Source organism: Orcinus orca, chromosome 7 (assembly GCF_937001465.1).
Source record: "Orcinus orca chromosome 7, mOrcOrc1.1, whole genome shotgun sequence".
In the NCBI taxonomy this organism is placed as follows: Eukaryota; Metazoa; Chordata; class Mammalia; order Artiodactyla; family Delphinidae; genus Orcinus; species Orcinus orca.
This window is the reverse complement of record NC_064565.1, coordinates 53770040-53787846: the sequence shown is the minus strand read 5'-3', so window position 1 is coordinate 53787846 and position 17807 is coordinate 53770040. Positions and strand designations below refer to the sequence as shown.

The 17807-nt window shown below is 37.8% G+C and overlaps 1 protein-coding gene across 13 annotated transcripts in view; it reads left to right on the top strand.

Annotated features, from left to right (window-relative positions):
* The window catches only part of COBLL1 (cordon-bleu WH2 repeat protein like 1), a 160771-nt gene that overhangs the window by 5802 nt on the left and 137162 nt on the right, over window positions 1–17807 (top strand). Inside the window, exon 1 of one of the 13 annotated variants that reach the window (XM_033412586.2) lies at window positions 6553–6666. The exons of the other annotated variants lie outside the window; for them this stretch is intronic. The gene's annotated coding sequence lies outside the window, so the exon portion shown is untranslated. Of the gene's footprint in view, window positions 1–6552; window positions 6667–17807 lie in introns of those variants that run through there. 13 annotated transcript variants of the gene reach the window in all.

Below are 17807 nucleotides of genomic sequence, written 5' to 3'. Positions count from 1 at the left end.
TACCTCATATAAGTGGAATCAAACAGTCTTTGTCTTTTTGTGACTGGATTATTTCATTTATTATAATATCCACAAAATTCATCCATGTTGTATCATATATCAGAATTTACTTCCTGTTTGAGGCTGAGTAGCGTTCCACACTTTGCTTATCCATTTATCTGTCAATGGACACAGGTTGCTTCCTGTATTTTAGCTGTTGTGAATAATGCTGCTAGGAACATGGGTGTTCACATATCTCTTTGGGACCCTGCTTTCAATTCTTTTGAAGTAGAATTGCTGGATCATATGGTCATCCTATTTTTAATTTTTTTGAGGACTGCCATACTGTTTTCCATAGCAGCTGTACCATTTTACATTCCCCAAAACAGTGCACAAGGCTTCTGGTTTCTCCACATCTGTGCCAACACTTGTTATTTTATTTTTTTTTGACCGCAGCCATCCTAATATGTGTGAGGTGGTATCTCATTGTAGTTTTGATTTGCATTTCCCTAATGATTAGTGATGTTGAGCATCAGATCATGTGCTTATTGGCCATTTATATATCTTCTTTTGAGAAATGTCCATTCAAGTCCTTTCCCTACGTTTCAATTGGGTTTGCTTTTTTTGGTTGTTGAGTTTTAGGAATTTTCTTCATATTCTGGATATTAACCCCTTATCCTCTACCTGTCTTTGTAAAGGGTTTTATTGGCACACAGCCATACCCACTCATTTGCATATTGTTTATGGCTGCTTTCATATTATAGTTGAGTAGTCCAGGCAGAGATATTATGGCCTGGAAGCTAAAATATTTGCCGTCTGTCCATATTACAAGTTTGCTGATCCCATGGGCCAACTTAGGAAATTCGTAAATGAAGTAGTGATTATTTAACTCAAAATCTATTTACTGCAGGGGGTGGGGCATATAAGTATTGAACTTCAATATAAATTAGAACAAAATGATATTTTGTTTGCATAAAGCAAGATATTTCTTATAGCAAGAGATTTTGCAGAATGCTGATTAGTGGTCGTTTTTTATTCCCCAGGTGAAGACTTAGGCTTGGCTTGTTGGCAAGCCATGTAGAATTTTAACATTTATTTGATATCAGAATATATTTTATTTATTTATTTATTTATTTTTTTTGCGGTACGCGGACCTCTCACTGTTGTGGCCTCTCCCGTTGCGGAGCACAGGCTCCGGACGCGCAGGCTCAGAGGCCATGGCTCATGGGCCCAGCCGCTCCGCGGCATGTGGGATCTTCCCGGACCGGGGCACGAACCCGTGTCCCCTGCATCGGCAGGTGGACTCTCAACCACTGTGCCACCAGGGAACCCCCCAGAATATATTTTAAAGAGAAGTTCTAAACTTGTGCTGGAGACACTTTCATGAAAAATGACTGAGGTCATTTTTGGTCATTTGGTCATTATATGATTAAGGTGTTTAGAACTAAATGTGCCTAGGAGAAGCTGGACCAAAGGTAGAAGGAATTTCTATCTAGTTTTTTTCAGCCTATACCTATTTTATGAGTTAAGCAAACTGTCTTTATAATTTTCAGCAAGAGTTTTTGTTGTTGCTCTTAAAGATATTTCATATCCTTAAGCTTTTAGTGCTCTAACATTAGGGTGACAGTTATTAGAAGACCTTTTTTTATGACTTTACTAAATTTTTTTCCCATCTGTTACAGTAAAAACAAACTAAAAGTATGGGAGAAAGAAGTTTCCCATGACTATTTATAAAGGGCCAAATGTCTTCAGTTTTGCATACAAACTTCATATCTGAGGAATGAATCCCTTAGAAAAGACTCTCAAAGACTGACTAGTCTTTAGAAAAATGCTAGAGTGAGCTTGTTTTTGTCCCCCGTATACTTTAAGTTCACATTGCTGTTTATAAATTTAAGTAAGTTAAAACTATTTATTGACTTTGTACATTAAAAAAACCTGCGTAGTTGAATTGTGGAGTAGTTTGACAAAGAAAGTGTTTTAATTGAGATGGTCATCTCATTACGACAGCAAAGAATGCAATGGCAAGAGAAGTAGTTTAAGCTCAACTCATAGAAAGCTTATTTGTAACTTTTACCATATTTTAAATAGTTATACATCTTTACAAAGTTCATAATTTCCAAGTTTCATAGGGAATAAATGAATATATTTGGGTTTCCTGTATGTGTGGTGCCCTGTATTGGGCAATATCCTGATTATATCTGTGCCTTTTCATGCTGTATAGCTCAGCTCAGGCTTACAGTTCAGAGGCAGGCCTTCAGGAATTTGGTGGGAAGCACAGTACACTACAGAACTGAGTTGTTTTCTTAACCTCTACTCTCTAGGAAAAAAATGTAGCCTCATCAAAACTTTCAGGTTTGTGGTTGTGGGGTAGTGAGGATGGAGGTGCTAGGTGAGCAGGAAGAAGAATGACCTCTGGGGCTTCCCTGGTGGCGCAGTGGTTGAGAATCTGTCTGCTAATGCAGGGGACACGGGTTTGAGCCCTGGTCTGGGAGGATCCCACATGCTGCAGAGCAACTAGGCCCGTGAGCCACAACTACTGAGCCTGCGCGTCTGGAGCCTGTGCTCCGCAACAAGAGAGGCCGCCATAGTGAGAGGCCCGCACACCGCGTTGAAGAGTGGCCTCCGCTTGCCACAACTAGAGAAAGCCCTCGCACAGAAACGAAGACGCAACACAGCAAAAATAAATAAATAAATTAATAAACTCCTACCCCCAACATCTTCTTTTAAAAAAGAAAAGAATGACCAATGAATGCCTCATTTTCATTTCCTTTAGGTACTCTTGTTCCCTTCATATTGAATGCCCTCCTCCATTGAAAGCAGAACTTTAGAGATAATATAAATAATCACTTTATAAAAGAGAGTATGGGTTAATAGGACAGAGGTTTTCCTTTGTAATTGCCTCAGGCTTGTAGAAAATTACTTTGGATGGAATTAAAAGAGTGAAAATGCCATCCATATTTGGTGGGATTTGATTTTGCAAAATAACCAAAGTGGTTCAGAGGCAAGCCTCTGAAGTGGGGTTGAAAAAGAACCTGAGATACAATAGTTTGGGTCCAAAATGTGGTTGTGCTTTTAAAATAATGATTCTGATTTTCTTGTGTGGGCTGTAGCTTGATTTTAAATAGGGTTGAATGCCAAAGGAATCAGAATATGTTTTTTAAACGATAATATATTGGAAAAAGTGCATTGTTTCTCATTGTAATTAATTTGAAAGATTAAAACTACTTTGTGTGCATGTTGTTGTGTGTTTTTTGTTTTGTTTTTTTTTTTTTTGCGGTACGCGGGCCTCTCAGTGTTGTGGCCTCTCCCGCTGCGGAGCACAGGCTCCGGATGCGCAGGCTCAGCAGCAATGGCTCACGGGCCCAGCCGCTCCGCGGCATGTAGGATCTTCCTGGACTGGGGCACGAACCCGTGTCCCCTGCATCGGCAGGCGGACTCTCAACCACTGCGCCACCAGGGAAGCCCAACATGTTGTTGTATTTTTAAAAATTAAATACACCATTTCACTTTTTAATTTTTTTATTATTATTTCTTTTTTTGGCTGTGTTGGGTGTTTGTTGCTGCGCGCGGCTTTCTCTAGTTGCGGCGAGCGGGGGCCACTCTTCGCTGCGGTGCGCAGGCTTCTCATTGCGGTGGCTTCTCTTGTTGCAGAGCTCGGGCTCTAGGCGCGTGGTCTTCAGTAGTTGTGGCTCACAGGCTCTAGAGCGCAGGCTCAGCAGTTGCGGCGCACGGGCTTAGTTGCTCCGCGGCATGTGGGATCTTCCCCCACCAGGGCTCGAACCCTGTGTCCCCTGCATTGTCAGGTGGATTCTTAACCACTGTGCCACCAGGGAAGCCCCCATTTCACTTTTGAGCCTACCATTGCAGAATCTGTTCTTACACCAATATATATTTGTAAGGAAATAGAGTTAAGATGCTCAAATCTAGGTGGGCCATTTATCACCAGTCCTTGAGGACTTTCGTCTCTCTAACCTGCACACCTGCTATTACATGCACATTCACACATGCTGTTGTCCCTGGAAAAACGGAAGTGAAGAGTATTAGATAACCCCAAGGGGAATAGCCAGTTTTAACAGCTGCTACAGTCATGTATCAGTTCAGTTGTGCTGGAAGGACAGGAAATTGAGTTGCTAAATCTGAAAGTGACTGCCACCTTGCCATTCCCATGTCTGATGGATGTGCTGTAGTTTCTAGACCAATTGAGTCCACAGTCAAGATAATTATAAGAGCCATTGAATTGATTTATCTTCTTTGTGCTAAAGTGGATGCATGTTATACACAAAGTAGAAGTGGCAGAGAGAGGAGCAACCCTTTCTTTGTCTCTTCTTTTTATGCCTGATAGTCAGGTATCCCTGCTCTAGGAGAATTAGGAAAGAGACAGGGCCCCTGTCTTACAGGACAGCATCTGTGTTTCGTGGTCTGAGGCAGTTTCATTATTCTCAGGTGTTCATGATTCGGTTAGTCATTGGCCGCAAAACTACTGAGCGAAGTGTCCTACCAGGTTATGAGAGTGGTTTCTTCCTATCTTTTGTTTCTACATAAGGTGCCCATTCCCAGAGAGCAATTAGATGCTTCAATTTAAAGCAAAAATTGTTTTTGCTCTGCTTCAGGAGAGCAAAGCTGAAAGTGGCAAAGAATGTTGGCATGTGGAAAGAAACTAATTTTTACACTTTGGGTTGTGATCCTAGGCTACCAGTCTTCTTTCTTCAGTTTCTCTTCCTCTAAAAGAGGATAAGTTTGACTGTGTTAGTTTATTACCTATGAACTTCCCCCCACCTAGGAAAGTTAGGTGTGACTTCGTTTCAATAAAAAATATTTAACACTAGTGATCTGAAAGGGGAAATAATACTGATTTTCCCCTTACATTTAAATAGGACAAATTTTGTATCTAGAACCTATTCCAACCTGTAATTTACTCTAGTTTACCATATATTATTTTTGAAATACAGTCTGGTCTGAAAGGAGTAATGTCTAAGAGTAGTTCATATCATCTGTTCATCTGTTTGTGATCCTGTATGTATGTAGAAATACATAGGAAATTCACTCTTAGATGATGCTAAGAAAATGTAGTCCCGAAGTTTGTGGTGGTAACTTTGTGAAGCCTAGGAACGTGTTTCCAACTAATTTAGTGCTTATAAGCGGTATAGCCCAGAATGTACACACTTACAGGCATTTTTAGAGATTCCTAATCAAATTCAGCATTTCATATGTATATATACATATATATATATACATATATATATATATATACATATATATATATATATTTGGTGTGCAACACTCTGGGACTTTTATTTTTGTGTGACTCATAGTTACTAAGTTAACTCATAATTCAGACACTAAGCAGATTATGCAAGCTCGATTTAGTGGCAGTTCTAAAAGTTACCTGAAGGTGTTGAATGAATATTTGCTATCATTTTCGTATTCTTCCAGGTATTAAGCACATCAAAAGTTGAAGTTGGCAGTATTGGATATTTGAATATCATGGATTTGGGGTATTCCGAGTTTCCTTGTATCACTGTAAAACCTAGGCAAGGTAGAGACCAAGTTTCTGGAACTCCACAGATAATTGTAATGGTTTGAACACAAAAATATACCAAGTACCATTGGTTTTAAAGGAGCAGCCTTGGAGCACTCAGAAGTGATGGGCTATGGCTGAAGGCCCACACAGTGTAGGAGGCAGGGAGTAGTACAGTGGTAGCTATTTAATTTCATTGTCGACATGTTTACCCCTTACCGTTCTTCACAGGTGATATCATAAGGTTTCCGGTCAAGAAACAATTTTTTTTTTTAATAAACAATTTTTAAAAATTCTGGCACTTAGCCATTTTGTTTTACTAGTTAAAGGTTATCTAGAATGCCATGCTCTCAAACCTAGTCAAAGCCCCTGTTTTTGGTGATCATTGTTCATTCCGGCACGTGATTTGTGTGACTGGTGAGGGCCTGTCTCAGGGCCTGAGCGTTGCACACATTATCTCTGTGACCCTGGGAGCATTTCCTCAGAATGATACTCACCAATGCAGCCCTGTGTCAGACATTCTTGTGGAAGTGGAAGGAGAGCATGTGAGAAAAGGAGGGGAGCCTTTAGGAGTTGAGAATGGAGGCTTTTTTCTTCCTTGAATCCTAGAGAACCAACCAGCTTAAAATGAACACTGCTAACGAGACAGTTTTCATTGCCATATGCATTTAAAGTTCTAAAATTGGCTATGTCAATGCAGAAAAAATGTTCAAAGTGTTTATTTTTAAAATAAAATGGGAAAATTTGGGAGAAATGGTAATATCTTGTATGCAATTTGGATTTTTTAATTTTATATTTAAATATATTAAGTGTATCTCAGTTGTGTATATAATACTCATTACTCCCTTTCCTTGAGCCCTTTGTGATCTGCTTATGTTTTTACACTATTGTTTTATGGAAAAAAATGAAATTTCATGGGTGTGAAGGGGAGAATTTTCCTGGCATTTTTCCTTCTTTGGTTAGCCAAGTAGATGCATGCTGAGTTAAATGGAAATGTAGAGATAATTACAATTTTATTATTTGGGGATGTAGGTGAAGAAAGGAACAGGAAAACAGGCAAAATATATTCAATGATGGAAAAATGAAAAGCAGAACAGTCTCTGATTGCAGAAGAAGAGGCAGTGGTGCAAAATTGCTGGACTGTGCTGGCACTAAACTAGCAGTTTGAGGTTTGAAGTCTTTATCTCTTATGTTCAGTTGGTAACTCTGGTACCATTAGTTTGTGAAGCACTTCTGTGATCTTAGGTTATTAGAAAGCATTTTGTGCCCCAAACTGTATATAACCTCTTCAAGAGTACCATGTATGTTTTTTGAGGGGAGAGATTCCATCCCAAGTGAATTGATAGTTATGCCAATGACAATTATTCTCTTTATAGGTCACATCATTTTATTCATTATTTTTCTAATAGGCAATATGTTCAAATGGCACAGAATTCAAAAGAGAAAAATGACAAAATAGTGAGAGATCTCCACCCTATACCCCTTGCTTTCTATTCACCAGGTTTTCTCCCCAGAGGCAATCAAATGTTACGGTCCTTACAAATCCTTATAGGATACCCTGTACCAGTGCTGTCTAATGGAAATATAATGTGAGCCACAAATGTAATTTTAAATTTTCTAGGAGCTAGATTTAAAAATTCAATTTAAGGGCTTCCCTGATGGCGCAGTGGTTGAGAGTCCGCCTGCCGATGCAGGGGACACGGGTTCGTGCCCTGGTCCGGGAAGATCCCACATGCCGCGGAGCGGCTGGGCCCGTGAGCCATGGCCGCTGAGCCTGCGCGTCCGGAGCCTGTGCTCCGCAACGGGAAAGGCCACAACAGTGAGAAGCCCGCGTACCGCAAAAAAAAAAAAAAAAAAGAAAAAAAATTCAATTTAAATGATATATTATACGATGCAGTGGTTAACATGCTTCTAATTCTACAAAACAATGAAGTTGTCTTTACCAGCAAAAATATTTTCCACTGTCAGATTTGAAATTTAAATAAATTATGTAAAATTTAAATTTTATTTTCTTAGTCACATCAGCCACATCTCCAGTGCCGAGAAGCCTCATGTGGCTGGTGGCTACTCCACTGGACAGAGCATCTCCTTACAGTCAGGAGCAAATGGGTGTGTGGATGCATATTGCTTCTTACTCTTTTGTACACAGTTGGTGGTACTTTGTACCTTGTTTTTCCCTTAATAATATAACTTGGTTTTTATTCCATTTTTCTACATAATGGGCTCTATTTTTCCCTCATAGCTGTGTATTATGTCTTTGTAGGGATGAACATAATTTATATAACCAGTCCCTTATTGATGGATACTTGGATTTATTTCTCCCTCTCCTTCCCCTTTGCTGTTATTAAGTGATCATTTTAGTATCCTTTTTCTTTTTTTTTTTATTGGAGTATAATTGCTTTACAATGGTGTGTTAGTTTCTGCTTTATAACAAAGTGAATCAGTTATACATATACATATGTTCCCATATCTCTTCCCTCTTGCGTCTCCCTCCCTCCCACTCCTCTAGGTGGTCACAAAGCACCAAGCTGATCTCCTTGTGCTATGCAGCTGCTTCCCACTAGCTAACTACCTTACGTTTGGTAGTGTATATATGTCCATGCCTCTCTCTCGCTTTGTCACAGCTTACCCTTCCCCCTCCCCATATCCTCAAGTCCATTCTCTAGTAGGTCTGTGTCTTTATTCCTGTCTTACCCGTAGGTTCTTCATGACATTTTTTTTTTTAAAATTCCGTATATATGTGTTAGCATACGGTATTTGTCTTTCTCTTTCTGACTTACTTCACTCTGTATGACAGACTCTAGGTCTATCCACCTCATTACAAATAGCTCAATTTCGTTTCTTTTTATGGCTGAGTAATATTCCATTGTATATATGTGCCACATCTTCTTTATCCATTCAGCCGATGATGGACACTTAGGTTGTTTCCATCTCCGGGCTATTGTAAATAGAGCTGCAATGAACTTTTTGGTACATGACTCTTTCTGAATTATGGTTTTCTCAGGGTATATGCCCAGTAGTGGGATTGCTGGGTCATATGGTAGTTCTATTTGTAGTTTTTTAAGGAACCTCCATACTGTTCTTCATAGTGGCTGTACCAATTCACATTCCCACCAGCAGTGCAAGAGGGTTCGCTTTTCTCCACACCCTCACTAGCATTTATTGTTTTTAGATTTTTTGATGATGGCCATTCTGACTGGTGTGAGATGATATCTCATTGTAGTTTTGATTTGCATTTCTCTAATGATTAATGATGTTGAGCATTCTTTCATGTGTTTGTTGGCAGTCTGTATATCTTCTTTGGAGAAATGTCTGTTTATGTCTTCTGCCCATTTTTGGATTGGGTTGTTTGTTTTTTTGTTATTGAGCGGCATGAGCTGCTTATAAAGTTTGGAGATTAATCCTTTGTCAGTTGCTTCATTTGCAAATATTTTCTCCCATTCTGAGGGTTGTCTTTTGGTCTTGTTTATGGTTTCCTTTGCTGTGCAAAAGCTTTGAAGTTTCATTAGGTCCCATTTGTTTATTTTTGTTTTTGTTTCCATTTCTCTAGGAGGTGGGTCAAAAAGGATCTTGCTGTGATTTATGTCATAGAGTGTTCTGGCTAGGTTTTCCTCTAAGAGTTTGATAGTTTCTGGCCTTACATTTAGGTCTTTAATCCATTTTGAGCTTATTTTTGTGTATGGTGTTAGGGAGTGATCTAATCTCATACTTTCACATGTACCTGTCCAATTTTCCCAGCACCACTTATTGAAGAGGCTGTCCTTTCTCCACTGTACATTCCTGTCTCCTTTATCAAAGATAAGGTGACCATATGTGCGTGGGCATTTTAGTATCCTTTAAGCAGTGTACAATCTATTGTACTAATACTCATTCCCGATATGTTTGATCAAATTAACTAGATTGTGAAACCCTAAAAAGTGGAGATCATATTATTTTTTAAAAATTTTATAGGACTAAAAAAATTGGATACCATAAAGTACAGAAATCAAACAGCTCAATGAATTTGTATTAATACATATGTAAACATGTAATCACCAATCAGATCAAAATATGGAATACTTCTAGCAGCTTAGAGTCCTCCCTCTTGCTCTCTCTTCAGCAGTACTTCCCAAAGGTAATCACTATTGTGACCTCCATCACAATAGATTAGTTGTTCTTATACTTAAACTTCATATAAATGGAATCAAATCGTTCTTTTATGTCTAGTTTCCTTTGTTCAGCATTATACTTGTGAGATTCATCCATTTTTTAAAAGTTAACAGTAGTTCATTCTTTTTCACTGCTGTGTAATATTCCATTATATAAGTATATTTTTTATTATAATATTTATAGACATTCGGGCCTTTTACAGTTTTTAGCTCTTAGGATCAAAGCTGCTATGAACAATTTTGTACATGTGTTTTCATGGGCATAAAGATTCACTTCTGGTTGAGTAACTTGGAGTTAACCTCATCTCTCTCTCTCTCTCTCCCCCGCCCCCCCCCACTTCTTAATTCCATGTGGTTCTTAGCACACACTTGATGATCACTAAATGACTGAAGATAAATTATTAACTAATCATGTACTGTGACATTATTTCAATCTTACTGAAAATATTGGACAGTAGAGTTCCTTGCGGATGCTATTATTCTTATATGTGACATAAAACATATAGCACTTTATCCATTTCCTTTTCCTCTTGGTTTGCCTCTTTTTTTCCCTTTTTTTAAACTTTTTAAAAAATTGAGGTATAGTTGATTTACAATATCATATGTTTCAGGTGTACAACTTAGTGATTCACAATTTTTAAAGGTTATACTCCGTTTATAGTTATTATAAAATATTGGCTATATTCCCTGTGCTGTACAACATATCCTTATTTATTTTATGCTTAGTAGTTTGTACCTCTTAATCCCCTACCCCTATCTTGTCTCTCCCCCTCTTCCTTCTCCACACTGGTAACTACTAGTTTATTCTCTATATCTGTGAGTCTGTTTTTTTTTTTGTTATATTCACTAGTTTTATTTTTTAGATTCCACATAAGTGATATCATACAGTATTTGTCTTTCTCCATATGACTTATTTCACTAAGCATAGTAGCTTCTAAGTCCATCCATGTTGTTGCAAATAGCAAAATTTCATTTTTTTAATGGCTAATATTCCATTGTGTGTGTGTGTGTGTGTATGTGTGTGTATGTGTATATATACATATAAATATACACCACATCTTTATCCATTCATCTGTTGATGGACACTTGGGTTGCTTCCATATCTTAGCAATTGTAAATAACGCTTCTATGAACATTGGGGTGCATATATCTTTTCAAATTAATGTTTTCATTTTCTTCTGTTACATACCCAGGAGTGGAACTGCTGGATCATATGGTAGTTCTATTTTTAGTGTTTTAAGGACACTTCATACTATTTTACACAGTGGCTGCATCAATTTATATTCCCACCAACAGTGTACAAGGGTTCCCTTTTCTCCACATCCTCACAAACGTTTGTTATTCATGGTCTTTTTGATGATAGCCATTCTGGCAGGTGTGAGGTGATAGCTCATTGCAGCTTTGATTTGCATTTCTCTGATGATTAATGATGTTGAGCATCTTTTCATGTGCCTGTTGACCATCTGTATGTCTTTTTTGGAAAAATGTCTATTCAAGTCTCCCGCCCATTTTTTAAATTGTGTTGTTTGGGTTTTTTTTTTTTTTGATGTTGAGTTGTGTGAACTGTTTATACATGTGGGATATTAACCTCTTATTGGTCATATCATTGGCAAATATTTTCTCCCATTCAGTAGGTTGTCTTTTTGTCTTGTAGATGGTTTCCTTTGTGAGACCATATTCTTAAATATTGTTCTTGGGTGTACTGCTGGGTTTAATGCATGAACATACCTAGACACATAATGATCAGTTATTGGATGGATGGGTATTATTTGAATTATTTGTGAGACCCTGAACAAGAGGTCAGTGTTGGGAATGTAGACCAGCAAATTATTTGTCTACTAGAGTGGTATAAGCTTAGTTACACAAAAACTGAGTACTTAACATTCATCTTTTATTTGAAATCCTCCAATGATATTTTTAATTGAAATATAGTTGATGTACAATATTATGTAAGTTACAGGTGTACAGTCTAGTTAACATTCATTTTTACAGCCATCAATCAATGAATTATTGCTAAGACCCCATCAAATGGCTACACCCTTAAAAGTGCTTTTGTAAATCTCTCAGTATTCTGCTATAAAACTCTATTCTTGGTTTGAGATTCTCTTTCAGCATTAATCCCTGCAGTAGTATTTATGAAAGAAATATGTGTTTTCTTAGTAGTTCAAGTGAAAATTCTGAGTAATGACACTTCCATCTCAAACTTCCAGCAAAGAAAAACTTTGGCCTTCGTGTGTAGAATTGAATAACAGGACATAAGTGCTGTATTATTATTTGCAGCCTAAATAGTCCTATTTGAATAATGATAGCTGAGTGACATTTGATTTATAGAATAAGTTACAGGTTTTGGGAGTAAAGCAATTAATCATTAATTATATGATTAATTAGTACATAAGAATTTTCCTTATTTGTGTCAACACACTGAAATCTAAATTGTCAAGAGCCTTGCTATTTTGATTCAGTTCTTCTATCGGTAGAAGAAATTAGCCTTTTGACGTGAACAGTAATAGCTGAAGAGTAAGATAAAAAAATACAGGGTGTATTCTTCCAGCTCATGAACGAAGAGGCTGAGAATTTAGAGGTATCATGAATGGAAGAAATTACATCATCAAATAGGCACTTAGGAAAGAAAAATCAGTATGAGTACTCCTTCTCCCAGTGTTTTTGAGAGTTACACTTCAAAATGGGTCCAAAACTGTGAATATCATAGTGGAAAACAAGTTCATCCATTTTTTTTTTCTAAGAATGCTTTTGGCAACAAGTTGGCATTTTACACTGTTCCAAAATAGGATGAAATTCTAAACCAGAATTCATCTGAAAAAAAACTCTAAAAAGTGATCATTTAATGCATGGGCAGGTGATAGAGCATTCCATAAAGCATTTTAAGCGACTCTGATACTCTCCATTTAACTCAGCAGCCTACCTTACTGTTGTCTGATGCAGCGAACCAGTACATTTAACATTTATTTTGGCTCTCTGGCATTTAACAGCATTTGGTTTTGGTTTCAAATAAAACTAGTCCAGTCAGAAGTCAGAATAAGCACTTGACAGGCAGCTGTTGTAGAAGGGAGTTGGAAGCAGAAGACCTGGAATGGAAAACCGAATCTCTGCTCTGCCACTCACTGGCTTAGGCACTTTCTTTCCTTTCACTGGCCCTCAGTTTTCTCCCTGGTGGAAGAAGATGATAGCACAGAATGAAAGTATGGAAGTAACACCAGCGCATGCCAGGCATTTCTTTTTTTTTTTTTTTTTATTTTAAATATTACCTACTTTGTTGGAAACAACCTTTTGTAATGCTGGCATCATTATTATACTAATTGGAAAACATGGAGTGAGGAGGTGGACCCTGTTCTTATTTTCCTCTCCCAGGAAGTGGGTGATGGGGTTGGTTTTCTTCCTGAGTCCCCTGTGAAGGTCCCCATGCCAGATGCAGCGAAGTTGTTCTTGGAACGTTGAATACAAAATGGGTACTAATCTTAATGAAAATCACATTCCCTTTTGAAGGAGAAAAATGCCCCCTCTGAGATTTGGAATATGCTACCAAGGTGATTGTAATTCTGTTTCCTTGCTTCACTATTGTGGGAATTGCCTTACCTTTTAATATTTCACTTTTCTCTGATATAAGATTAGAGTAACTCTAACTGCATTTCTTTGATTTTGTTAGGACTGATATGCAGTGACTGAAAATTTTCAATTGTAATATCATACACAAGAACATCATTATTTAAAAGAGGGAGTTGGGACATGAGACACCATTCTAATCATAGGCTGTCATATACTGAAGAGAACTTTTTTTTACACATAGATTAAAATAAGATCTTTCACCTCCTATAAACAAGAAATTGAGCCATTATTCTTTACCACAAATGCTGTAGAATGAAGTGGCAATCTAGAAACTAACTTTAGTTATTGATAAGAGAAGAGGACTCTCCAATTGCTGACTCCTTCATCCTTAGGGATGCTGTGACTGTATCCTTTAGTACAGAGGAGGTGGGTGGGCACATTTGTCCAGCTAGTGTAAAATTGTACCTCTTGAGGTTCTGGTGGCAGCATGATGGCATAGTCTGAAAATTAACCCAGCACACCCTTGACTGAAAGCCTGTAGTAGAGAAAATACAGTTAAATTAGCCTTATTTACTTGTTTTCCTGGATTTGCTTTTTTACGTAATATAGGAATATTTTCTATATTCTTGGAGGTGAGTTTTAATGTCAAAGAGGAAAGACTAATTCAAAATTTCTTAACATAATTAAGATTCACTTTTCCTTAGTAAGTTTAATGAAAAATTTCAGGCAGAATAAATTATACCCACGCAGAGACTGCACCTGGAAAGTTTCTTGAGCAATAACGTGTTCCTTGTAAATTAACTTCTAAATAATGTGTTTTACAAGATAGCATGTAAAATCATATGGAGTCTTAATTGCTTCAGAGGCTTTGTAAATTCATTCAAATTTCTACTAATTAAAAGGATCAGCATCACAGTTGTTTAGGAACAGTGGATGATGGCTTGAGTGACTCTGGTCATACAACCAATAAGCATTAATGGAACACTGACTACTCACCAGGTTCTGTGTTAAATGCATGACACGTGCTACTGCATTTAACAGTCAACAACCATTCTATAAAGTTGATGTAGTTGTTATCCAGGTTGTGCAAAAGAGGAAGCTGAGTGTCCTGTCCAGGGTCACATGGCTATGCAGTGGCAGTTCTGAGAGTGGGACGCATTGATTTCACAGCTACTTTGCATTCTGCTTCCTACCTCCTCTCTCTCCCCTCCCTCCCCAGAACTGCCAGGGGTGGCAAAGCCAAAATAATAACTAATAGTAGGAGTGACGTAAAGTGGGACTAAACATTTTTTTTTGTATTTTATTTTATTTTATTCTGATTATTAAATGACGTGCTTATCACAGAATGTTTGAAAGCAATAGGAATATATGTAAAGAAAAATAATCATTATCTAGGCCACCTGGAGATAACCACTGTTAACATGATTTATATTTTAGCATTTCCCAAGGTGCTTTCTGAATAAGACACAAGTTAATGTTTTCTGTAAAAACAACTTATATAGTCAAATAATTTTGGGAAAGTCTGGGTTTAAACAAAATTAAACTGTTTTCTTCCCTAAAGGTCTTCTTGGAAACTTTAATATGCTAATATGTGTAATGGGCTTCCAAAATGGAAATATGGAAAGCAATATTTTCCAAATTTATTTATCAGAAGAATACTGATAAATATGTATAAATAAATATGTATCAGTATTTGCATCTTGAAACCAGTGTACTTTCAGATATAGTTTAGATAGAATGCATCCTTCTAGACTTTTAAATAAGCATTTAGACTTTTAACTACAAATGCTATTTTTATATTTCTTTTCTCCAGGATTGTATTATAGGTTATTTCATTTATTTAAAACTCTTTTAAAAATGCCTTTTGAAATAGTTGTATAACAAACCATATATGGGTCTGTGTGTGTGTTTGCTTTTTTTTTAGATCTTTCATCTGTTGTTAAACATTTCCAATGAAATCATTAACCTTGATAGGGTATGAGTTTCAGATTTGAGTAAATGTGATTCCGGAACTGAAAGACTGCAAAGTATTCAGTAGTGAGGAAACCAGCTCAGCTAGAAACTGTGAAAGCCATTACAAGTTTCAGAGAAATCTGTGTGGGATGGCCCTGTGACTTGCCATCCGAGAGAGACATGCCAAGGAAAGGACATGCTTAGGGGGAAAATAGGAGTAGTCAGTTATTAGAATGGGCTGGGAAGTTAGGTGTCTCTGTAATTATCCACTTGGTTTGGAAGAATGCATTGCTTCCTATGAAGCCTGTGTGGTCCCCAGGCTAGGCTTGGTCTCCTCCCAGCAGTACTGGGGAGGACACATGGGGAGTTCGGGGTATTAATCTTTGCTGGGTCAAGGAGGGTGAGAGGGCTGGGAGTCTCAGGCTCCACTGAGGGGTGACGAAACTGGGTCCCCAGTTTCGAAAATCCACCCCTTGGATTTTGAGAAGGGTAGTTTTAAACTTGGATTAATTGGGGAGGTTTGGGTTTGAAGCTTCTTAATAGATAACCCATTTTAACAACAACAATACAAGAAATCTCCCTGAAAGAATCAACAGTTCACTGATTTTTCTTTTTTTCCATTCAACAGATACTTATTGAAGGCTAACTATGTGTCAAGTATTGGGCTGGGCATTGGCAGCTAATTGTATTGAAAATGTGCAGTACATGGAAGTTATATTCATGGAATAGAATTACTTTGGCTGGAATGAAAATGTGATTCAATCTTATTAAAAATACACATCTTTGAACAACCTCCAAGGCAGTGTAAACAATACTCTCTCTGTTTTAAAATAAGGAAAGTCCAAATCTCTGAAATGCCAGTTACTGTGCAATTTCAAATACTTTTTTTTGCCTTGGTTAACATTATGTCTGGTTCCTCAGATGAACCTTTTCTTGAATATAGAACTTGTAAATGTGTATGTGCCCTCTCCCTACCTCCATGAAATTTCTCCCTGAGATTAGTTCTTCTCACCGAACTCTGGGAAGTTGTTAGCATTGACTTTTCTTAGTCAGAACTGAGTATCAAAACTGTCTTTCTCAGCCTGGGATTGTTAATGGCAAGACTGGAGAATGCTGCCCGCACTGGGGCAGTGGATCGCAAGGTCCAGTGAGGTGCCAAAGGGAAAATTCCTAAAGGGAATATCCAACAGCCCAGGAGGCCTGAGGATCGTTGCTATGGCAGCAAGAGGTGGTTGGCTGTGGCCTGTTCCTTCCCTTCCTGGGGCTCCCAGGGCCCCTAGCTCAGCAGGCACAGGGGCAGAGCTGCCAGTAATGACATCAGGCAACATAGAGGTTATTCTTCATCTGACCGGACTCCAGCAGCCACCTTTGTAGCCTTAAACTTGTGACTTATCTATGTGAAGTGACAGTCAAGAAGCACTGGGAATAGTCTTGGCATTTCAGGGAGACCTGTTATTGTACCCTGGCTCAGCCACTGAACAGTTAGGAAATTTTGGACAAATTATCTCACCTCTTTGCATCTGTTTTCTTTCTTTTTTTCTTCTTTCTATCTGCAAATGAAGATACCTATCTCATAGGTTCAAGCCTGGGATTAATTGGAAGTATTCATATGTGGAATCATGAAATATTGACAGTAATAAAACTCATTGACTATGATTTAAATTTCACAATTAAATCTCTAGCTAAATTTTTAAAGTTTTTGAACATCAGCCACATGAAAAGTTCACAAGATTGGTTTAAGCTTCTGACTCTTGGTTTCTAATAAGTAAATTAGTATTTGATATTTGGTTAAGGATCATCGTTTCCCCAATACATATCATGCTATCTTGTAATTCATTAGTTCATGGAATGCGATTCTCTGTAAACAGGTTTTCTGGCTCGTTACAATCATTAGAAAAGCCTCTACCTGGTAAGATGTGGAGATAGTGAGCACACAATGTGTATATTGTAAACCTTTATTCCTTTTTCCTCTAAGAAAGAAAATAACCAACTAACCAAATATGTTCTTTCACTGGGCTTTATTGTTGACAGTGTTTCCTAAGGAAAAGAGCTTATCTTTGAGACTCCAAGATGGTTCTCTCATGTATAAGAAGACTAGATTTTTATTTTGGACCTTCCGTATCCACTGCTCAGGTTTCATCCTTTTTTCAGGAAGCTGCAGGAGCAGAATACAGGCTGGGAACCTCTTATATGGTGGTCACATACTTTCCACATCTGTAAACTATAAATAATCCCTTTACATTAAAAATGATATGTAAGATGGGAACCACTTATGAAGTGTTTGTTGATGATACTTGTCTTTAAATGAAGTGATTTGGTTGAATGGGTTATGCGTTTCCTTCCTAAATTCTTGATGAGGTTAGTTCTCTTGACAGCACAGATTCTCTTGGGTGTGGAGCATGAGGTGACATCTGCATGAAGGTGTTCTTTTTCATCGGGATTGTTGGTGCTATCTTCATGTCCTGCCAGTTTCATTTCCATATGGATACTCATTCAGTTAAAAATTGTCAAATGCCATTTCTGAAGGAAGGCAGATTATTACTTTGGTCATAAAGTGAACAGCTGCATTTTTTTCTCATTAAGGTATCACAACCAGGTTACCACTGGTCATAAACTGTAGAAAATTGGTGAGAACCCAATTTTCT